The sequence below is a fragment of the Ursus americanus genome, chromosome 4 (genome assembly GCF_024610735.1).
Source record: "Ursus americanus isolate L20-20 chromosome 4, mUrsAme1.1.p, whole genome shotgun sequence".
Lineage (NCBI taxonomy): Eukaryota > Metazoa > Chordata > Mammalia > Carnivora > Ursidae > Ursus > Ursus americanus.
This window is the reverse complement of record NC_142130.1, coordinates 37,283,410-37,308,487: the sequence shown is the minus strand read 5'-3', so window position 1 is coordinate 37,308,487 and position 25,078 is coordinate 37,283,410. Positions and strand designations below refer to the sequence as shown.

At 40.6% G+C, this 25,078-nt stretch overlaps 1 pseudogene across 1 annotated transcript; it reads left to right on the top strand.

Moving 5' to 3' along the window:
* Nucleotides 1-8,176: 8,176 nt before the first annotated feature.
* Nucleotides 8,177-15,314, top strand: LOC123784019 (uncharacterized; annotated as a pseudogene). The gene is made up of 3 exons (XR_015724201.1): nucleotides 8,177-9,199; nucleotides 13,618-14,023; nucleotides 14,981-15,314. The product of XR_015724201.1 is annotated as an uncharacterized LOC123784019 (transcript).
* Nucleotides 15,315-25,078: the final 9,764 nt, after the last annotated feature.

Here is a 25,078-nt window from a genome sequence, read left to right as displayed (position 1 = left end):
TGCAACTCTGTGTGAGAAACTTTATGCCTCTTAACCTGCTGCCAAATTTTAATTTCTGCTTGAGTTACAGTAAGCAGCAGAATATACTTTGACAGTTTAAACCAGAAATAGAATGTTTTTAAGACTGTTTTAAGACCAGAAATAGAATGTTTTAAAACCTGTTTCAAAAGGGTCCTCTTAAGAATTAGACTTTGTTTTGGATCAAGATCACATACTGGCAGGAGCCCTCATATGTGAAAATTGCAAATACTTAAAATAATACAGTTTTATGCTTTTAAAATGTGCTATGTGTCTGTGATAAAAATTAAGTGACAGAAATTTGATATGAGAAAAAATGATTTGAATGTGATTCAGAAATAGTTAAGATCACAAATCAGTGAAATGAAGGGAGAAGGATGGAAATAGTCTCAAATAACAGAGAAGGAAGCTGCCTGATAGAAAGTTTTGAAGAAATGTTCAGATTAATGTGAGAATCCCTTTATTGTTCATTATAATAAGCCGTATCTCAGCTACCATGGATGCTTCTCTCTTCCTTGCAGCCAGATAAGTGTAAATTCAGCAGGGTGGGCCTTAAAACTATCCAGGCAGCTGGGAGAGTTCTGAAAATGTTGTGGGAGGTGAAGGAGCGTTGGTGGCTTCTTGTCCTTCACAGTGATGTGCTGTCTTGTGGCGAGCTGAAGGAGATGTCAGAGACGCAGTGGGGGCACTGGAGAGTGTGAAGGGAGGAGGAGACAGCGCAACGCATTATCTAGGGAGAGGGATATGGATTTCAGGGAATTGTGAGAGTATATGGTGTATTTGTCCACTTATCAAAACTTAACCGTCAAGCAACTCTTGGGTCAAACTGACTATATTTCAGGATAAGTCTCCTGATTAGGATGTTATTGAAAAATGAAGGGACACCAAATGAAGGGCGCTTCCTCCTTCAGCCACCCTGTTCACATTTCCTGGGGGCAGGAACGGTGTCTACTTACCATGGCACCCGTCCCTGAGACGTAGTATGTGCTCAATAAATAGTAAATGAAATAAATGCATGAATAGGTTTTGGCATACCTGATTAAGAGGCCTTATTGCCCAACTGACTGCAGAAAAACCAGGAGATAAGCTGAGTGAAGAATCATTTCTTAAACCATTCTAGCTGGGAGGCAACATACTGTTGTTAAAGCATGGGCTTTGGCTTTTATGAGGTCTAGGTTTCAGAGCCCACCTCTGGAAATAAGATTTCTCTTATTTAATTCTGATTTGGTTACTTAATCTCTTTAAGCTTTGATTATGGAGAATGTTGTCTGTTTCATAGACTCATTATAAGGCTAAACCTAAAGGGCTTACCATAGTACCTAGTTCAAAGTAAATACTCCACGAGTAGTGGTGATTATTATTATTATTAGCAGTAATGGTAATAGTAGTTATTGTTATAACTATTACTCTCTCACGCTTGTTTTATCATGATCAGAGTAAAGAGGAAGTTGAGAACAGTCTTTACTTATGATGGCACAATTTCCTGCATAAACTGTGGTTTTCTGCCTGGGTCATGTTTTAGGGATTATAGTTTGAGAGGTTGGTCTGAACTCTCCTTGCCTCTGAGTTTTGACTCCCCACATTTATGCTTATTATCCTGTCCCCTAGTTATATCAAGACATCAGGCCTCCTAAACTGGATTTCTACCTTCATTCCAGCTACCTCTGGATTCCAATAGGCGTTCTGAAGCACGGCTTTCATTATCTCAATCTATCTCTCTCCCTCCTCCCCTGACTCCTTGTCTCCTCATTAGTTGTCAGGTGAAGGCCAGTTGCTTTGAGTTGTTTCGTTGCTGAATCGCTTTCAGTTTGGTTTATCCAATTTGTCCTGGATGGCTTAGAATTCTGCCATCTTCCTACCAGCTGTAGGATCTCAAAATGCCAGTTACTCTCTGTTTAAAGCGGCACTGAAGGCAGAAGGAGCCGTAGTCTTCGAATCCATTGTGCAGAGGCGATGGCCTCTGTATTTACGGGGGCCCAGAGTGAGTTTGCAGTCAGTTTCGTCAGTTAAGGTCTACAGCTTGGTTATCGCTAACAAGTTCTTTCTCTGCCTTAGTGTACTCTTGCTGGACAATTGATAGATTTAGAGTCTTTCCTGAGTCTCTTTCCCCAAACCAGTCTTCTTTATTAAAGTTTTTTGAAGATTCAAATAATAACATGGCATTTTCAGATCTGGATGTCTTTAGCTAAGCATTTGTTAGAGCTATAAAAGCATCCTGATGGTTACTCCCGTCGAAGTCACTCCATTTAGGGGTTTTTCTTATACCTGAGGAGGTGTATTTCTTGGCAACTGTTCTGGCAATTTGAGTGGCTATATTATCTTTTTAATTTTATCCACTTACTAAGCATATATTCCATAATTGGGTTGTTTTACCTTTTCATAGCAACAACTATAAACAAGCTAAAATACTTCCAGTCCCCAATTTATTCATTCTCAAATACTCATGGAGCACGTCTACGTAAGACGTGAACTACATAAAAGTGAACGATAGGGGCGCCTGGGTGGCTCAGTCGTTAAGTGTCTGCCTTCGGCTCAGGGCGTGATCCCAGGTTCCTGGGATCAAGCCCCACATCAGGCTTCTCCGCTGGGAGCCTGCTTCCTCTCCCAGTCCCCCTGCCTGTGTTCCCTCTCTCACTGGCTGTCTCTCTCTCTGTCAAATAAATAAAATCTTAAAAAAAAAAAAAAAAAGCGAACTATACATTGGAAATGTATAGAGATAACTAAAAATAATGGCTAACATTTATTGGTTATTTTCTAAGTGCCAGGCACTGTCCTAAGGGCTTTGTAGTCATTATTTTACTTAATCCTCATACTCATTCTATAAGGTAGGTATTATTATCCCTATTTTACAGATAAGAAAACTGAGCTGTCGGCAAATTAAGTAACTTGCCAAGTCACACAGTTATGATGGGGCTGGATAACCAAATAGTGGAATATGACTCCAGAGTTTATGATTTTGTCAAATACAATCACTGCCTTTAAGATACTTAAAGTAACAAAAATTAAACGTGAACCCATAATAAAAAAAAATCCAATTTAAAAATGGGCAAAGAATCTGATAGACATTTCTTCAAAGAAGATGTACAAATAGCCAATCAATATATGAAAAGACGCTCAATATCACTAGCAAATGCAAATCAAAACTATGAAAAGATGCCATTCGCACCCACTAGGATGGCCAAAACCAAAAAATAATGAGTGCTAGTGAAGATAAAGAGAAATTGGAACCCTCCTACACTGCTGTTGAGGATATAATATGGTACAATTACTTTGGAAATCAGTCTGGTAGTTCCTCAAAAGGTTAATGAAAGAAAGAATTACCACGAAACCCAGCAGTTTCACTCCTAGCTATAGATCCAAGAGGACTGAAAGAATGTTCATACAAAAATTTGTACACAAATGTTCATGGAGGCATTATTTATAATAGCTAAAACATGGAAACAACCCAGAGTTATATCAACTGATAAATTGACAAATAAAATGTGGTTATCCATACAATGGAATTTTATTTGGCAATAAAAATAAATGAAGTGCTGATACATGTTGCAACATGGATAAATTTTGAAAACATTATGAGAACATGTAAGTGAAAGAAACCAGTCACAAAAGACCATATAACATGGCATTCCATTTATAGGAAATGTGCAAAATAGCCAAATCTACAAAAACAGAAATAGATTAGTGGCTACCAGGGGCTGAGGGAGGAGGGAATGAGGAATGACTGGTTGGCACAATTTCTTTCTGGGGTGATGAAAATGTTCTAAAATTGAGTGTGATGATGGTCGTACAACTTGTGACTATACTCAAAACCATGGTATTATATACACTTTAGGTAAACGAATTGTATGGTATGTGAAATTTATCTCAATAAAACTGTTATAAACCTAAAGTTACTGAAATAGAAAGTAGCATTTGGTAGCTGGCATATAGATGCATAACCAAATACTATGAAAATTTGGAGTAAAGGCACCTTTCCAGGCTGCTGCAATTAGGAAAACTTTTGGTAAAAATGGGATGAGGCATGTGGAATTGGAGGAAAGGAAAAGAAGAAGGTATTTCTTGAGAAAGAATGACAAAAACAAGAAGGAAATTACAGCCTATGTCTGGCTGGAAATGGAGAAGGGTCTGGTTTGGCAGATGTGCTTTGTGCTGATGGTTACAATAGCCCAAGTATTGCCACACTTTGGAGAATAATGGGAGAAAGTATTTAAAATTGTGACTTTGCCCCCCAAATCTAAGATGTGCTGTTATGACATGGTGTAAGGAAGAGTAAAGCTTGAAATGATAAACTGGTCTAGATCATGGTGGGAGAGGTATGAATACCAGGTGAGGAGACCATCTCTGATTCTTTTCTTTCTGGAAGCTCTACATCCCATTTCCTTAGTAGCTCATGTAGACATACATGAAAAGACTGCCAGCCTTGGGGCAGTCTGTGGGAAGTAGCACCTGTAGAAAAAGCCTTATATCGGAGTACAATGTATTCTTCCCAGTTTCTTGGTCCTGTTGTGATGTTCCTCCTCTGCCTTAGAGTGGAAGTCAAATGTATGTCAAGCCTCAAGCCCTATAGCAGGAGTTAGAGAAGTGATACATACTAATCACAATTATTTCACTCTGTTATGTTCCATTTCATAGATATTTTATTGAGCATACCATGTCAAAACAAATCTATGATAGATATTGCAGGAGCTTATAAAAAGACATCACTCAACAGTTCATGTTAATGGATGTAGTTTTAAGTTCATGTTGAAACTCTGTAGGTCTTTTCTTCACTCAGCCACTAAAAGTGATTGGAGGAACTGAGAGGTTCTGGAGATCCAAAGCGAAGAACTAACTGCTTCATATACAGTCCCGGTGGGGTGAGGGATCGAGGGTGAAGCTGCTTTCTGGCACCCATTCCAAGCAGGAGGCCTCCTGTTCCTGTTTTTATCTTCTTGGCTTTGTTCTAACAAGTCTGCTTACAAGGAGAATTGTTCCTTCAAACTCTGGTCTAGAGCTCACCCGGGCTGTGTAGTGAGTTAAGGACAGGGCAGCCCAATTCAGACCCAGACCCAGTAATCCATGTGCGGTGGGGGAAAGACACCCTAATGAAAAGCTGGCCACTGGAGAACTTGAGCTTAAAGTTTAACGGAGATACAAATCATACTTATCCCTGAGAGGATGGAGACTAAATTTCATTTCCTCTCCTTCCTGTACCTTCACTCTGCATCACACTATGTGTGTAAGTTCTGTCTGTCCATTTCCTTATTTTTCCATTTATAACATATTTATCATAATGTAAATATAAAAGGTCACTATAGGAAATTCAGAAATATGTAATGAAAACAACTAAAATGACACATAATCTCACCATCCAGAAGTAACCACTGCTAACATTTTGGCATATTTCCTTCCTTTTCTGTATGCACATATTTTTTTCCCCACAAGGTTGCAATCATACATACGTGTAAAGTTATTTTGTTTTGTATTTTTATTTTTCATTAAAAGTTGTATAGTGAACATTTTCTGTGTCACTTAATTCTTTTTCAAAAATGTGATTTAAAAAATTGGGCACAGAATGATTCCCTAGTATTGGACATTATGGTGTTCTCTTGGTTTCACTCTTTCACCATAATGCCTTGCAAACACTTCCTTTTTTAGCCAACAAATGCAGCTATTAGAAATACTAAGTCTCATGGAGCTCTTTACTGACCTTTTGCTGCAACAGCTTGGTAGAAACAGTATCACCAAGCCTTCTCCCTGGGGACTGCCACACAACTGTCCCTTTGAAGACATACTGCCTCCTAACTTCCTTCCCACCTGGTTGATCAGAGGGACCAGCTGCGATACAGGTAAGCTCTTTCAATAAACAGACTGTTTAGAGAGATTGTTGGCTTTGATTATGAACTGGAGAGCCAAATGAAGGGTAATGTGACTGAAGCATTTAGGTATCCACTCCAGCTGTATCTGGTTCCTTTATGCGTATGTTTCTGCATAGAGCGCATTCATAGACTTCTCATAGTTTCTCTGTAAATGAGAGGTGAAAAGGGTACCAGCCCTAGAGGCAATCAATACCTGGGTGCACTCTTGGAGTTCTCTGTTTTGGTATAGTTAATACTCTTCTTTAGTAGGGTATGAATTTATTTTTTCTGTTTTTTTTTCTTTCTCTTTCGTGTTATATGGTAAACTTTGTAACACCAGATCCAATTTAATTTTGATTCTGTATTAAAATTACTATGGGCACCTCAAATATATGGAACACCATAACAGACATATGGAAGACAAAGAGAACACCTTGCCCTTAGGGAACTTACAGTCCAGTAGGGGTGATAAGATATGCATACAAATAACTATAAAATAAAGTAGACCAGGTTGTAAGAATATTTTTAGTGATGGAGAAATGCTCACAAAACAGTGTCATGAGGAAAATTAAACTGGACACTAAAATGTATATACAAATTGAGTTCTCTTAAAAAGTACACATATAAAAGACTGAAAGAGAAAATTCTCAAATGCTAATAGTGGTTGGTGATGGACTTAGAAGAGATTGTAGCATTCTTTTTTATTCTTTCAAACATGTTTTTACAATGAATCTGCATCACTGTTAGAATCACTAAAACTATGCTTTGTTAAATGAGGGAGTACTATATAGAAGTATAAAATAAAAAGGAAGTAGGGAGGGACAAAGATTGTATCTACTGGGGTGGGGCAATTGGGAAAGCTTTAAGATTTATGTCTTTCCTAATTATGAAAAACTTTCCTTGGAAATAAATATCGTGGAAATAGATAATGAAATTTTATTGAGCTGAGAAAGCATATTGTATTCCTACAACTTTTTCCTCCATGACATTTGTCTACAATCTCTCTCTTTCTCTCTGTTGACTATAGCTCTAGTAGCTGTTACCTGCATATTGCCTTTTAAATTTTATATTATTTTAGACATGTCTTTCAATTTTTTTACTAATTATACCACAGGGAGGTATTTCCTGAATCAATGGTTGTTGTCATTCACTAATCATATTCCTAGTTAGAATATATAAGCTTGGTAAATAATCTATCCACTCGTTCTACTGACCCCGGAAGTGTTTTATTTGGTCATTGGCTGGCAAGGGCTGCTCCTTTATTCTCTTGTTCTTCTGTATCTGTTAATAGTCAATGCGCAGAGCGCATATTCTCCAGGGCCTAATGGGCCTCTAGGAAAGAGACTTATTGTAATTCTTCATAAGCCACCTGCTTCATCAGTTGATGAACTTCCTGTTCTCTTGCTGGATGCGCTGCGTGATACAGGACTTCCCACGGTGTGCGGTGAAGTGGCAGAGTTTTGTCAGGACAGACTTTAGGTGACATGCACAGACTTCAGCTAGCCTGAAAGGTGAGAGTGTTGAGTCTGTGTGACCTTGGATGAGTTATTTACTCTATGCTTTAGTTTCCTCTTGTCAAATGGAAACAATAATAACAACTACTTCATAGGCTTAGTTTTAGATTCAATCTGTCATTCATATGCATTTGATGTATAGTTGCCATTAGTATGGGGATCATAGACCGGGAGGACTGTGGCGGCTTTTCCTCTCCTTAATAGATTATAGGAAGAAGAGGAGGCAGGAAAGCATGCTGAAAGGATATGATCATCTTTCCTTCCTTCCTTCCTTCCTTCCTTCCTTCCTTCCTTCCTTCCTTTCTTTCCTTCTTTCTTTCTTTCTTTCTTTCTTTTTCTTTCTTTCTTTCTTTCTTTCTTTCTTTCTTTCTTTCTTTCTTTCTTTTTCTTTCTTTCTTTCTTTCTTTCTTTCTTTCTTTTTCTTTCTTTTCTCTTCTTTCTTTCTTTCTTTCTTTCTTTCTTTCTTTCTTTCTTTCTTCTCTTTCTTTCTTTCTTTCTTTCTTTCTTTCTTTCTTTCTTTCTTTCTTTCTTTCTTTCTTCTTCTTTCTTCTTTCTTTTCTTTCTTTCTTTCTTTCTTTTCTTTCTTTCTTTCTTTCTTTCTTTCTTTCTTTCTTTCTTTCTTTCTTTCTTTCTTTCTTTCTTTCTTTCTTTCTTTCTTTCTTTCTTTCTTTCTTTCTTTCTTTCTTTCTTTCTTTCTTTCTTTCTTTTCTTTCTTTCTTTCTTTCTTTCTTCTTTCTTTCTTTCTTTCTTTCTTTCTTTCTTTCTTTCTTTCTTTCTTTCTTTCTTTCTTTCTTTCTTTCTTTCTTTCTTCCTCCAAAATAGTAAGGGACAAAGAACATGCACAGAAATACTTGCTATACAAGGTGATCTATGCAATGACAAAAGTATGTTCAAAATACAGACGGGGGATGATGAACCGGACTGGGATGAGGGAGGACTTTGGGAAGAAGTGCTACTTGGGCAGAGTTGTGAATGGTAAGTGGGTATGGGGAGGGGCAGGTGAGGCTGGTGATGATTGGAGTTGTGTCAGGTGAGGAGGGTTGGGTTAGCACTATGACTTAGGGATGGTACTGGTGGAACTTGGACTGTGGGGGAGTCTTTAGAGATGAGACCAGAGAAGGAGACAGGATCCAGCCAGTGAATAAGATTGACCTCACCCATATGGAGATGTACATTTGTGTCAGGGCTTCTCAAAGGGACTGAGTGCTCCCTGAGCCCTTTCTCCTACCTCTTCCAGAGCTGCCCTAGGCTTGTTAATTCCATTCCTATTAAAGTGCAGCCCTGGCTGGGCAGACTGGTTTAGTACTGTCTCTTGGTTATTCTTCTCTGTTTGGGAAGCCTCACTCCATAACTTCCAGACGCACCTGCTTATCTACTGTTACACCTCGTCCACTGTTAACTTTCCCCCGCAACACCCAGACGGTCAGCAACAAACCGGGAGGCTGTCCCCGACCCCTCGGATATCTCAGGGCTGACTCTGATCCAAACGAATTCAGATGGGACTCAGCTAGAGACAGATCTGCACACTCTAGAACTAGAGTGCCAGGTTCCTACAGGCAAACGCAACAAACATGCCTGTAGTAGCAGCCTGAGTGAACTGGGTTCAGTGGGCATCCCACATAGACTACCAGGGCTGGCAGTACGTGTGGTGGGTGTGCTGCCTGGAGGGGGTGCCCGTGAGGCCTTCCTCAGACCCAGCAGGGCGTGGCTGGGTTATGCCGGCCCTACTCTTTCTCGCCAGAGACAAAGTCTCTACCTTTCTCTTCGTTCCTTACAGAATGTCTCTCTTCTCGGTGATGGTCAACATGCTGCTGCTAGTCCGTGATGCAGGTGAGTCACTTTTCAAAAAAAACTTAGTGGGTATTTCTGAAACAGCGTGGGGAAGAGTGAGGAAATAGTGATTTGGAGATTTTAAAAAACCAAGCAAATGATTTAATCTCTCTGAACCTCAGTCTTTTCATTTGTTAAATGGGAATAACAATGCTATTTTTGTGTCACAGGTAATATTGAAGGACAGATGGGAAAATCTAACAGGCACAAATTGTAAAATATTGTTTTTTTAAGGGGCGACTGGGTGGCTCAGTCGTTAAGCGTTTGCCTTTGGCTAGCCCTGGATCAGGCTCCCTGCTCGGCAAGAAGCCTGCTTCTCCCTCTCCCACCGCCCCCCCCCCCTTGTGTTCCCTCTCTGTCTCTCTGTCAAATAAATAAATAAAATCTTTAAAAAATATATATTGTTTTTAAAAAAATATTTATTTGAGAGAGAGGCAGAGAGATGGCAAGAGAGGACGAGCAGGGGGAGAGCGAGAAGTAGGCTCCCCACTGAGCAGAGAACCCCGACATGGAGCTCAATCCCAGAACCCTGAGATCATGACCTGAGCTGAAGGCAGAGGCTTAACCAACTGAGCCACCCAGGTGCCCCAAAAAAACGTTGTTTATTTTTTTCAATGAGAACCCCCCCTCCCAATTTGGTTTGTCCATTTGAGTCCATATTAGATAGTTACATTTACTCACACCTATGATTTGAACTTCTCTAACCAAAACAAAAATATCTAGATATTCCTCCTCACTTCCAGTGACTCTGACAAATGTCGATTTAGGATTTAGTGTCACAGAATATTTGAAATCAGGCCTGTCCTGAAAAATCTGAATGGGCAGTCAATGCAGGGTTTTTATAATTCTTCATTCTCAATTCTTCAAAAATATTGGGATGAGGGGTGCCTGGGTGGCTCAGTCATTAAGTGTCTGCCTTCGGCTCAGGGCATGATCCTGGTGTTCTGGGATCGAGCCCCACATCGGGCTCCTCTGCTGAGAGCCTGCTTCTTCCTCTCCCACTCCCTCTGCTTGTGTTCCCTCTCTCACTGGCTGTCTCTCTCTCTGTCAAATAAATAAATAAAATCTTTTAAAAAAAATATTGGGATGAACAGTGTACAGATGTTGAAACTGTTGATGTAATTCAACTAACCAAAGGTATCTATGCAAAAATGCTTTATAGACGCACATATGTCTAAAACCTGCAACATAACTACTTCACAAAGTGATCAAACATATTTCCGGTTCTCAGGCATAGGCCATCTCCCAGGGACCTGCAGCAGTTTGCCAAAGGTAGCAGCAGCTTGAGGACGTCCTCAAGCTCCAGAGATCTACTCGGAGTTAGTGCAAGACTTGGTCCATCCAGATTGCATTTACTGGCTCTTTTCTTTTGATGCTTGGTTACTGTGTGTTGGTGTGTAGGGAGGCAATCCACTCATAGCCAACAAAACAAAACAAAACAAAAACCCCAAAACCCCAACCAGATAAAAGAATGAGTGTATACATAGGTGAGAAAGAGAAAGGTGTATTAGTTCTGGTAATACCTTTCACTTTATAGCAATATTGGTAGCCTAATACTGTGTGCTAGGTACCATAGTAAGTGCTTGAGACGTAGTACCTTTCTGCAGTTTTGAAAGTGTTTTCTCACATTATCAGCTGTTTGCTTCAGTTTCTTAGGCATTGGGAAGCTGACGACACAGTGGTCTAGAAATAACAGATTGAAATAGACAAAAGAGTGATTCAGATTTAAGTGCACCATCTGCAGACACATCGGTCAGAGGTTGGCATTTACATTACCAATTACATCATCAGTAGATTGTGTTTCACGATTCTTTGGCTAGAGTCTTTAGATTCCTGCGTCTGAGACCCTTTCCCTTGGGAAGAAGGGGTTCAGCTGCAGCAAGACCTCCTGGGTATAACCTGAGAAGCTAGAATTAAGGACCTCTCATGAGTAAGCTACATATTTTTATGAGAGATTGGGAAGAGGGGCAGCTTACTAAGGTATCCACCCGTCTGGTCCACTCTTTCTGTCTCTCTGGAAAATTACTGAGCAATGTCATATAAAAACAGCCCCTAAGATCCGAAGGTATTTTGTAATAGCCCCAGGGCAGGTATTTTTATCATAATTATACACTAGGAAGCTGTAACTCAGAGAGAATAAGTGACTTACCCATCGCCAAATGACTAGTAAGGGGCTTAGAACTAGAACAAAGGGGGTGCCTGGGTGGCTCAGTCGGTAAGCATTCGACACTTGATCTCAGCTCAGGTCTTGATCTCAGGGTCATGAGTTTGAGCCCCACTTTGGGCTCTGCAATTGGCGCGGAGCTTACTAAAAAAAAAGAAAAGAACTAGAACTTAGATTTACAAATCTTCAGACAGGAATTTTTTAATAACTATAATCCACTGCTTCTTGATTGTAACCACATCAGAGAAATAACAATTTGAGCAAGAAAACATTTCATGTTTTATATGCACATCCATCCTTCTTAGGGTCACACAGGTTATTTTTCCTTGCCTTCTTCTTTCCATTCTCATCTGTTTTCCTTTAGAGTCATTCATATATTTAATTAGCCGTTGATTCATTCGTCAAGTTTAGGATGAGCGTCCACTCTTAGATGGAAGAACACAGTTCAGATGGAGCGCCGTGGAGCCAGACTGCCTGGGTTTGAAGCTCTACCACTTACTAGCTGTGTGTCCCTGAGCAACTTACTTCACCCCACTGTGCCTTGGTTTTCTCAGTAGTAAACTGGGGATAATAATAGTAACTACCTCTCTGTTAGTATGCAGATTACATGAATTAAATTCAGGACAATCTCTTAGAATATGTCTGACGCATTGTAAACACTTAATAAATGTCACCTGATGTATTAGTCAGGATTCTCAGAGCAGCAGAACAAAGAAAATCTATATGAAGAGAACATGTGATTGTGGAGGTAAGAGGTCCCAGGATCTCTGCAGTGGGCAAGCTGGAGACCCAGGAAAGTGATGGTATCGTTTCAGTCCAAGTCTAAAGGCTTCAGACCCAAAAGGAGCCTATGTTTCAGTTTGAAGTCCAGCTCAAACAGCCTTTGACTGATTGATTGAGGGCCACCCACATTAGAGAGGGCTGTCAGCTTAGTTTACCAACTCAAATATTGACCTCATCCAAAAACACCTTCAGAGACATGCCCAGAATAATGTTTGACCAAATTCCTGGGCACCCTGTGACCCAGTCACATTGGCACATAAGATAACACTGAACTGCGTTAAGTCCTGTGCTAGGCACTGGTGAAACAGGATGTTTAAGATATGGTCTCTGCACTCTTGGGACAGTCTATGCCCAGCCCCACCAACAGCCACATGATTGCTACTGATCAATGAGCAGATTGCATCTATCGTTCAACTGGAATGTACCCTCCAGCATATCTCTCTGGCTGCTTTTTGCTGGGTGGATGGCTTGGAAGCTTCCTTGCCTATGAACTTTCACCATTTGGATTTTCCCTTGTGCTTCACCTATTTTTTTCTTCTATTTCATCTCACCTCATTATATCAAACACTCTCCTCGGAAGCCCAATTTTTAAAGTAAATTAGAGAGGGATTGTTCTGATGGAATTGGTGAAGGAGTGGAGGTCTCACTGATTTGGTCTTCCCCTGTCTGTCAGTGACAATTTCTGGGGAGGGCTTTAGAAAAACTGGTTTTGAAAAGATTGAATCAGATGATCTCTAAGGCTTCTTCCAGCTCTAACATATCAGGAATGTATTCCATGTCACGATTCCATGAATAATACAGAGTGCATGGCTGTATTCCTCAGAGCTCTCAGCTCCTACTCAGGATAGCTCTGCCCAGACCAGTAGGGATTTGTGGCAGGTAGAACAGACTGACTTACTAAAATCTGTTTCTGCCTTTCTGATTTGCCTTCCTGGCTTGCTGAGACTAGAGAGTAAAAAACTACATTTCCAAGACTGCTTTACAGTTTAGGTTCTGGGGATGACTTAAACTCTGCCAGTCAGACACATCTGCTCAAGCATTAAACTGCCAACTGGTTTAAGTGGGGGAATGGTGCTGGTGCGATCAGCGTGCGGCGTGCACGCGCTCTCTCGTGCTAGTGGGACTCTAACAGGTGCGTTTGGCTCTGGAGTCACTGTTTGCAGTGACGACTTCTGATACGGCAGAGACAGCTGCTTCACTGGCAGACCCGCTCTGAAGTGCTGTCCTGAGCCCAGCACAATGGGAGGAAGGACTGAACACGCACACTGCTAGTGTCCCCTTCTGTGCCCTACTTTGGGCTCATTCCTCCAGCCTCCCAATGATTTTGTAAATGTCCACGTCTACGTACTAAATTCCTTACTGCTTGAAAGAGCTAGAATGATTTGTTTTATCTGTTATGAAAGCCTACCTGGTACAGCACTCACTGGCCTTTATGAATATTTTACTAACCTCATTTCTTTGAGATTCTCAGTGTCTACAGAAGAGTTACGGGTCCACCCTTTCACGGATGTTACCCTCACCTGCCGTTTCTCCTTCGTGGAGGGCACAGAAAATCTTGAGTTTTCTTAGGAAAGAGAAGACATCAAAGAAGAATATGGAGTAGAAGAGAATAAAGTATATTACCACTTTCTCAGGTGCTATGATTTTTTTGAATTTTCCCAAGGCTGGTTTACCAGTTTCATAATAACACTGAACAACTGGAGGATCAGAGGAGCTCCTTGGATGAGGGAAGAGTCTCCGTGGGTTGGGCTGAAATTTCTGAGGGACTCTAGCACTTTTACTAAGAAGTGTGGATTTCGTGGCTGAAACTATCTACAAGTGCTCAGCCATCACACCAAATGGAAGAGGCGAAAGTACAATCAAGCTAATAGCAGGAGGTAAGGGAATTTATTGGATGAACTTGGTTTCAAGCTCTGTCTCTGTTTATAGGGATAAATTTTAAGTTTCCTCTTCTGGTGTTCTCAGTTTTTCTCTTCTCAAGTTATCATAGGCTCTTCTCATATCCATCATAAGATTCAGGTATTTGCACTCTCAGTTCATGTTAGCTGAAAATACTGCTCTGGACCAAAGTTGGTATATCTGCATCTGTCTATATTACCCATTCATTCAAACAAGCAAACAAAATAAATACCCCCCCCCCCACAATGCATTGGCCTTATCCCAGACTCGCCCAACAAATTATAACACTGAAAACCCAAAATGTTACATAACATAATTCTCCTCCATGAAAACCCTGAGATATGAAGTGTGGTTTCATGAAAATAGCCCTACACCGGGAGTTAGGAGGCCCAGGTTCTAATTCTGGATGACTCTGACAACTCGTTTAGCTTTTCTAGGCTTCATTTTCTCACTGTTAAAATGGGGGATTGGACCAGTGGATCTCCATTATGCCCCAGGGATGCTCACCCTTCTCGGGATTACATGGAGAGTGGTCTTCTCCCTGCCAGAGATCTGCAGGTAGAGGGAGGCGTAACAGAATCCCTCTGGAGAAAGATCTGGAAGAGATGGGAAGGTGGCAGTGAGAACCATTTGTTATCTTCTGCGATTCTCAGCAGGGTGTCTGAGGTCAGCTGAGAGTCTGCAATGAAGCCATGAAGAAGGAACGGTTCCACACGTAAATACAGCAGCGCTGGAGGAGACCTGCAGGACAGGGGCATGCGTGTATTCTGATTCTCTTTCAGTGCCTAGGTCGGAAATTTAACTACGGTGAACCTCAAGACCTATTGCCTCCAGAAGGATTAACATAAAAACTCAGGGCAAGATTTTTGCTAGCTTGATCCTCCCGGGGCTGAAATAAAAAAGGAACTAATTGTTTTGTTGTTTTTTCCAACCAGACTTTGAAATGCCCCAGGTGCAGTTTGATAGGATTGATGAGGAGGACGTGGCAATGTGCATATCTAAGAGCTGGTACCTCATGCCCAGTGTGACCTGGCTTGACCCAGCAGAGAGGGACCTGAGCCACCACAGCACCGTGGTGGTCCTGGAGATGAATGGCTTCTACAGGGTGCTGTCTGTCCTGAAATACCCAGTCAAGTTACATGAGAAATATGTCTGCGGCATAACAGAGACAGATGTGAGCAACCAGCCCTTCAGAATCATCTGCAAATACCTAAGTGAGTGAGTGAAAGCAGGATGTATTTCACTACAGAGAAAGGAAGTATGATAATAATAATAATAATAATAATAATTACTAGTAGTAGTAACAATTATTTGTTATTTCTGCATAATAGGATTATAGACAATTTTTATTTTCTTCTTTGTACTTGTCAGTCTTATGCAACATTCTGTAATGACCATATATTATCTTTATAGTCCAAAAAAACTATATTTTAACAATCTCTTTAAATCTTTTAAATCTTTACAAAATATAATTCACATGCCATAAAATTTACCCATTTAAAATGTACAATTCATTGTTTTAGCATATTCACAGTTGTTCATCCATCACCACTGTCTAATTTTAGAACATTTTCATTGCCCTAAAAAGAAACCCCATCAGTCACTCTCCATTCCTACCGCCATGTCCCCTCATCATAGGCAAACACTAACCTACTTTCTGATGATATAAATTTGCCTATTTGGACCTTTCATGTAAATGGAATCATACAATATGTGGTAACTGACGTCTTCCATTCAGCATGATGTTTTCAAGTTTCATCATGTTGTAGAATGAACTGGCACTTCATTCATTTTTATTGTTGAATGATATTCCATTGGACAGATATGCCATATTCTACTTATCCATTAATCGGGTGACGGAAATTTGGGTTGTTTCTATCTATTGGCTGCAATGAACAATGCTACTACAAACATTGGTGTACAAATTTTGGGTGAATATATGTTTCCATTTATCTTGGTTTATACCTAGGAGTGGAATTGCTGGATCATATGGTAACTATTTTTAATCTTTCGAGTAACTGCCGATCTATTTTCCAAAATAGCTGCACCATTTTACACTCCCACCAATGAAGGTTCCAACTTCTCAACATCCTTGTCAGCATTCATTATTATTATTATTTTTTAATTTTAGTCATTCTAATGGATATGAGTAGTATCTCTTTGTGGTTTTGACTTGCATTTCCCTGTTGGCTGATGATACTGAGCATCTTCCCATGTGCCTACTTGTGATCTGTATATCTTCTTTGAAATATCCATCCAAATCCTTTGCGCATGAAAAAAATGAGTTATCTTGTTATTATTAAGTTGTAAGACTCCTTTATGTATTTTGGATACCAGTCCCTTATCCAATGTATGATTTGCAAATACTTCCTTCCTTTCTGTGGGTTATCTTTTCACTTCTTTTTTTTTTTAAGATTTTATTTATTTATTTTTCAGAAATAGAGACAGCCAGTGAGAGAGGGAACACAAGCAGGGGGAGTGGGAGAGGAAGAAGCAGGCTCATAGCGGAGGAGCCTGATGTGGGGCTCGATCCCATAACGCTGGGATCACGCCCTGAGCTGAAGGCAGACGCTTAACCGCTGTGCCACCCAGGTGCCCCTATCTTTTCACTTCTTGATGATGTTCTTTGAAGCAGTAAAGTTTCTGATTTTTATAAAGTCCAATTTATCTATTTTTATTGACACATGTGCTTTTGGTGTCATATCTAAGAAATAATTCCCTAATCCAAGATCACAAAGATTTACTGCTATGTTTTCTTCTAAGAGTCTTATGATTTTAGCTCCCACATTCAGGTCTATGACACATTTAAAGTTAATTTTTGTGTATGATATGAGATAGGGGCCAACATAATTTTTTATGTAGAGATATTCAGTCTTCCCAGGATCACTTATTGAAAAGACTATTCTTCCTCCATTGAATTGTCTTGACTTCCTTGTCAAAAATCGCTTGACCATAAATACAGGGTTTATATCTGGACTCTCAATTCTATTCCATTGGACTATGTACCTGTCCTTATGCTTATGGCAGGGCCACACTGTCTTGACTGGTATCGTTTTTTTAGTAAATTTTGACACAGGGAAGTGCCAGTCCTCCAAATTTGTTCTTCTTTTTCAAGATTGTTTTGGCTATTCTTTTTTTCTTTTTGAGGATTTAAAAAAAAATTTTTTCCTTGAAGTAGGTCCCACATCCAATGTGGGGCTTGAACTCCGACCCTGAGCTCAGGAGTTCCATGCTCCAGCTCCTGAGCCAGGCAGGCGCCCCTCTTTCTTCTTAACATGGGCATTTACAGTCGTAAATCCCTCTGAGCTCTGATTGAACTGCATCCCATACATTTTGGTATGTTATGCTTGCATTTTCACTTTTCTCAAAGTATTTTCTAATTTCCTTGAGATTTCTTCTTTGACCTATTGGTTATTTAGGATTGTGTTAATTTCCACATACATTTTATTTCCTAAATTTCATTCTGTTACTGAGTTCTAATTTCATCACATTTTAATAAGCTTTGAAAATGTGAAGTGCAAATTCTCCAATTTTGTTCTTCTATTTTTTTTTTTTACCCATCTGCCCACCCACCTCCCCTCTGGCAACCGCCAGTTTGTTCTCTGTATTTGAGTTTGGTTTTTGTCTCTTTTTTTTTTCTTTGTTTGTTCGTAACTCTGTTCTTTGTTTTCCAAGTTGTTTTGGCTAGTCTGTGTCCCTGCCTTTCCCTATGGACTTTATGATCAGCATGTCAACTTCTGATCACAAGCAGGGTGAGGTTTGGGTAGGGATAGCAATGAAGCTACAGATCAATTTCGATAGCATTGCCATCTTAACAGTATTAAGATTTTGACCCATGAATCTGTGATACCTTCCCATTTATTTAAAGGTATACTTTTTTAAAAATGTGAAGTAAAATGTGGAGGCCCTGAGGTTAAGTGAACTTGGAGGGAAAAAAGATCGCTATGTCACACACTGAAGAAGTGAAGTCAACTTTAGTATAATTTTGCTACTGTTGTATTGTTGAAATGTGTAATGGCTCAAGCCCGTCCTACTGCAAGGAAGGAAGAGAAGAGAAAAAAATGAGGAAGAGAAAGAGAGGAAAGAAGGGAAGGCAAGAGAGAGGGACAGAGGAATGGAGGGAGAGAATGCAACATGTATGGACAGGTTAGATAAAGACAGAAAATGTTTATCTCATTTAGTGGCTTGCAGATCTTTCATGATCTTAGCAAGAAATGTGCAGTGGAGCAATCGTCCAGCAACCAGAGCAGAAAAGATTGGGGATTGATAATAATTGTATCTTTTTTCATGGCATTTCTTAAGAGGATTAAAAGATTTAATAAAGTAGGGGCGCCTGGGTGGCACAGCGGTTGGGCGTCTGCCTTCGGCTCAGGGCGTGATCCCGGCGATCTGGGATCGAGTCCCGCATCAGGCTCCTCCACTATGAGCCTGCTTCTTCCTCTCCCACTCCCCCTGCTTGTGTTCCCTCTCTTGCTGGCTGTCTCTATCTCTGTCGAATAAATAAATAAAAAATCTTAAAAAAAAGAAGATTTAATAAAGTAAAATTCTAGCATAGTTCCTGGACATAGTACACTAACAATAAATGTGAGGTGTTATTGTCATTAAAAATGTTCTTATTTTTATTTTTATTACTTCAAAATATTAGGAATGTTTGTTTTTAAGAGGGTAGGATTATAGATTGTATCATTTATGCTTTGCTCCAGAGTCATAAAATCACTGACTAATAATGGGCAAAATTTAAAATAAAAATCATGAAAATCTGTTTAAATAAGCTGATCAAGCATAATTGTGTGAGCATAGAAAGACAAAAACAAGAAAAGGAAACTCCAAAAAAAAAAAGCTTATGTTTATTTTATTTTACATATGTACTGATTATGTAAAATTCAGACAATAACTGCAAGAAGAAAGAATAATTTTTTCCTTCCTACAAGTTTATAATAATGAATATGTATTTTCCTAACGAAAGAAAAAATATAATGTGGAGGAATTAGATAGGCTTCAGAGAAGAGAATTAGATTCATATAGTAAAAGATCAAATTAGAACCTTACCCTAAGATGAAAAGATTAGGAGATTATTTTATTTTGGCCTTAATTATTTAGAGGACCTTTATAGAATAGAGACTGACTTGTTGTTCATGATATTTATGGAGGAGATAATAAAATAGCATGTCATAAATTAAAACATCAAGATTTTAAAATACCATTTTGAAGTTTTTCAAAACTGGAGTAGGTTAATGAAAAAAAGGCGTATCTCTAGCCAGGTGTGCGTGTGTGTGCGCGCGTGTGCGGGTGTGTTCTGTGGGTACAATAAACATAATAGTGCAAACTTAAATAGAACTCTTACTTGGTTTCAGTTGCTATTCTAGGGTTTTACATATATTTGCTTACTTAATCATTATGGGAACCAAATGAGGTAAGTCATATTATTATCCACATATAAGTAGGTTTACCAGATTTAGTAAATAAAAATAGAAGATTCACAGTTAAATTTGAATTTTAGATAAACAGCAAACATTGCCAAATATGGCCAAAGTATTATTTGTTATTTATCTAAAATGCAAATTTAACAGAGTGTCCTGTATTTTATCTGGCAAATCTATATGTAATAGATGGGGAAGCTGGAGCTCAGAGATGGTGGGGATGGAGCATTCAAACCTCACTAGAAGAACAGAAAGAAGAAACTAAGGACTTATCCCTCTTTCATGCTTTCTGTGCTTAGCTGTAGAAGAGAGGGAGCTGGAACCATGTTCTTTGGAGGCCCCTTCCTCTCCTATGGTTCTGTGTCTTTGGGAAGCCAGTTGGAATCATTCTTCTATTAATTCAACAAATATAAGTAGAATGCTTGGTTGGTGCCAGACATTGGCACTGCACCACGAAGATAAACAAGATCGTAGTAGTTCCTGCCCTTTGTGCTGTGGACAGGTTGGTGGGGGAGACACAGATTAAATGAATGCACACTGCAGGACGAGGGGATTATGATGGAGAGAAATTGGGTGCCGCAGGAGCGTGACGAGGGCCTCCTCACCTGGTTTAGCAGGGTAGCCTTGAGTAGGATGATGGTTCTCAAGCAGCAGCCCAGACCAGCCACATTCGCACCCCCTGGGAGCTTATTGGAAATGCAGATTTTCAGGCCCCACCCAAGACCTAATGAATTAAAAACTCTGAGGGTAGGCCTAACAGTTTGTGTTTTAACGAGGTCTCCAGGTGATTCTGACCCACTCTCGGGTTCAAGAACCACTGATACAGGGCATCAGCCCCCAGGGATGGTGAAGACACTCGAAGCATCTCTGGCCTATCCCTCCCCACGAGATGGGTTCCGTCTCCTCAAAGTCAGGGGCAGCAGGTTAGCAGAGCAGAGCTGCTGGCTCCTTGCTCCATTCCAGTAAAACAAGGATAATTAGAGAGACTCAGAGGTCTAAATGTCCTATTTTGAGTTGTCCTTTCTTTAAAGGGGAAAAAAAGTGGGGGTTACTTATTCGCCAGACTATTCAGCCTTTCCCACTTATTCAGAAATAGAGGTCTGTGGCCCTTGCAGTGGTGGCCACAGACTCTTTTCTGAGACACTATAAAGTTATTAATAAGCTGACTTCAAAGAAATCCCTGTTTTGTGTCCCCCTAAATGTCAACTCCTAAAAATGCCTGGTGTCCTGGAAATACCTAGAAGGACCCTATATTTTACTTTTCTTCCTTTCTAACTCCGTTCATGGACTTATTTGTATAAAGCCCTTTGAGATCTGGCATCTGCCTATTTTTCCACCCTCATGGCTCACTGGTTTCAACACATGGCTGTTGCCATCGCTTTCAGCTGACTGACTTCTCACGGTTTTTAGATTGTGTTTAGTTTTTCATTCTGCCAAGTCACAGCAGAGACTCTGCCTGTGTTTAGGCAGCTTTCTTTTTTGGGCTGCCTCATGGGTTTCTAGTCATCCTTTAAGATTTGGCTCAGATGTTAAGCCCTTCCTAAATCTTCTACTCTCATTTCCATTTGTTCAATATTTCATTCATTTATCAAATATTTGTTGGACTATAACTCTGTGTCCGATCCTTTTTTCGGCACTGGGTATACAACAATAAACAAAACAAATCCCTTCCCTCATGGCACTTACATGCTAATAGTGGGGTGGAATAGCCAGTGAATAAATAGATCCTTAAAATATGTAGTATGTCACTGTATGAATCCATTTATATGAAATACAAAAACAGGCAAAATTAATCTCTGCTGTTAGAAGTTAGAATACTTATCCTTGGAGTGTGAAAGGGGAGTAGTGGCTAGGAGAGGGCATGAGGAGCGTCTGGAGGTGTTGGTAATATTCTGTTTATTGGTCTGGGTGCTGGTTACATGGTTGTATTCAGTTTGTGAATATTAATTATTAATTAATTAAGAATAATTATTGATTAAGAATAATAATTAAGCTGAACACTTACATGCACTTTTCTGTGTGCATATTTCAATATAAACTGAATATGAAGTATATCAGGTGGTGAAGAGTCGTACGGAGAAAAAGAAAGCAGGCAAGGCAGATTGGAAAAAGGAGAGTGGAGGGGGGAGGAATGGAGCGTTGTGATTCTATGTAGGCTGTTCAGAGAAAGCCTTACTGAGAGGCTAAATTTTAACGAGGATTTGTAGGAGGTGAGGGAGCCAGGCCTTGGGATGGGCAAGGGCTGGTGGATTTGAGGAACAGCAAGGAGCCTACTGGTTGGAATGGAGAGAATATGAGGAGAGTGTAAGAGATCATATCAGAAAGATAACAGGAGGCTGAAATGAGTGGTGCTTTGTAGGCCATTGTAAGGGTTTTGACTTTTGCTCATGCTATGAGAAGAGATGGAAAGCTACTGGAAAGTTTTCAACAGAGGAGTAGAATGATCTGATATATATTTTATTTTTTTTTTAAGATTTTATTTATTTATTTGACAGAGATAGAGACAGCCAGGGGAAAGGGAACACAAGCAGGGGAAGTGGGAGAGGAAGAAGCAGGCTCATAGCGGAGGAGCCTGATGTGGGACCCGATCCCATAACGCCGGGATCACGCCCTGAGCCGAAGGCAGACGCTTAACCGCTGTGCCACCCAGGCGCCCCTGATATATATTTTAAAAGTATATTTCTGACCGCTTTTGAAAGAACACTCAAGAGAGACAAGAATGAGAGCAGGGTGACCAACTGGGAGATTGTTATAATAATCCAGGTAAGAAAAGATGATGACTTGTCCAAGATGGTAGTAGTAGAAGTGGTGAGAAGAGAGTGGGTTATGCACATAGTTTTGAAGGCAGAGCAGCTAGGATTTGAGAAGAGATTAGATGATGGGTGTGCGGGGAAAGAGAGAAACTAGTGATGACTAAAGTTTTTGACCTGGGCAACTGGGAGAATGGAATTACCATTTATTCTGATCAGGAAATCTGGAGTTTGGTTTGGGATGTGTTGAGTTAGAGATGCCCGTTTCAGACAACTGAGGGGCCACGTTGAGTTGAAGGTTGGATATGAAATTGGAGTTTGGGAGAGAAGTCCAGGCTTGAAACATATACTTGAGAGTTGCTAACCTATAGATGGTATTTCAAATTATAAGATTAGATGGGTTTACAAGGGAGCAGTCATAGACGGAAAAGAATAGAGGTCCAGGGACTGAACCCTGGGCCCCCCCAATGTGTATAGATCAGGGAGATGAAGAGAAACCAGCAAAGGGAAATAAGAAGGAGAGGACAGAAAACAGAAGGGAAACTAGGGAAGCATCTTGACCTGGAAGTGCAATGAAGGGGATGTTTCAGGGAGGAGGGAGCGATCTCTTATGTCAAAAGCTACCCACAAGTCAATAAGAGGAGGACAAAGAATAGATCATTTGTGAGAAGGAACATGGGCAGCTTTGGAGGACTAAGAATAGATCACTGGAGAAGTAACACAGAGGATAATTTGCTTCAGAGGCGAGCAGCAGACAGATGTGTGTTAACGAGAAAGTTACAGAGTTTCACTCTTTCTTTTATTAGATGAGAGGAATAACAGCATGTTTGTATGTTGACAATGAACAAAAGGAGAGGGTAACGTTGATGTAGGAGAGGGGGGAGAATTACTGAGGAATGTCTCTTAGTAGGCAGAGGGCTGGGGTCTACGCACAGGTAGAAGGGTTCGCCTAGGTCAGATTGTGTGAGAGGGGCAAGGCCCAGTACGTGGGCAGTGATGAGAAAAGTGAATAGTGTGGTAGTGGGAGCTTGTAGAAATTCTCTTCTGCTTGCTTCTAATGTTCTCAGTGAAATAGGAGGCAAATTATCAGCTTGAATAGGAAGCTGAGGATGATGGTATTAGAGTGTGAGGAGAAAGAATGAAATAGTTATCTAGGAGAGGAGATGAGAATAACTGAAAAAAACGTCACGGGCTTCCTGGGCAGCACTGAAGGCACATTTGAGGTTTGTGGTAGTAAATTTAAAGTGAGAATACTTAGCGCGGTTGTGTGTTTTCCTCCAGCCACATTCAGTTGCTTGTGTGTGGGCACAGAATGGGAGGAGTGTAGGGTTAGCCAGATGTTGGGGTTTTGCCGTGCAGGTATGACAAAGGAAGACAGATATGTGCCAGCAAGTGATGCCATTCTCAGTCAGGGGATCTACGCTGGGCTAGTAAGGGTAAGGGGTGTGAGGCAGGGGAAGAGACAGTGAGAAAGTGGTAGGATCATTGGGTTCTAGGTCCTAATGGCACCCAAAGAATTTTTCGAGTCAGGTACCAGAGATAATGAGCAGGAAGGGTAAAAGGTAATGGTTGGAGAGTTTTAGTGCTTGAAATTGAGGTAATAGAGTGGTTGTGTTTATTGCTAATGACAAAATCTAAGCTCTAACCATGGAAAGGGTGGCTAAGGTAAAATGGAAGACAAGGTCTGTGGAGGAAAGAAGGTCCAGGTCCAAAGAAGGTCATGGATTGATCGTATATGAGATAGTGATACCAAGAATCATGACAGAAGTAATGTTGGACAGTTTGGCAGGGACAGCAGCTAAAATCAAGGAATGGTGGTGAGCAGTAGAAGACTGTAACGTGGAAGGTAATGAACAGAAAAGTCTAATGGGATGAGATTTTATGCTAGAAGTGTGCAGAGAGGAGGGAAAGAGAATGATCTGGAAGCCATTATGAGAAGGAATTCACTTACGTCAGGTGTATGAAGGACGTTAGAAAGAAAACCAGCCCCCCTTGAAAGGGCTATAAGGGAAGAAGTGTCCTCAGAGGAAAGCCAGATTTCAGTTAGAGCAAGAAGGTGAGGGAAATGTTAACAGAAGTTGAGAACAGAAGGGATTTGCTGAAGATTCATAGCAAGTTCCAGAGGGTGCAGTAGAAGGGGTTCAGACTTTGGGACTACATTGGAAATGGGGTCAGAAAAAGGAGGGTAAGAGTCATATGGGGCTCAGAGTGAGGATATACTGGGGGTCTTGGGCTTCTTGTCATGTTAATCATGAATAGGGAAAAAGATAGGATGAGATTGGATATGGTTGTCTCAAAATAGACCCTGGTGGCAAAGCGGTGAAGTTTGTGGAAGGAAAGAGGGTGAGGGCGTTGTCAGGAACACACAGAGTTCTGAGGCCCCCTTTTCACTCTCTGTGACGAAGGAGTGGAACTCAGGGTGGCACAGACTTATCTGGAACATGTGGAACTCTGGGAGTCCCTTTAGATTCTTGGGGGTGATGGCGTAGAAGCTGGAGAAGGAGAAGCAAGACAACCACGTGCAGTAGCTCAGGTTGTGCATATTACAAGTCAAGGGTACTTCATTTACGTCCACTCTGCTGTGACGGACACTCCTGGAGGAGTGCAGTGTGACTGCCCGGGGAAAATACACTCTCCACAGCACCGGAAATACATTACATTTGTAAACTTTTAACATTGCTGAGATTCGTTACTATTCATCTTGTCACGAGGCTGTGAATCCCTCAGAAGCAGGAACCCTCTCTCTCTTTTCTGGCCCCTGAAACATAGTAGGCTTTTGCAATAGGTGTTGTTAGCTCTTAATTCCCGAGTGTTATCATCATGGCTCCAGAGATGCAAGATACCTTGGAACCTTGATGTGGAA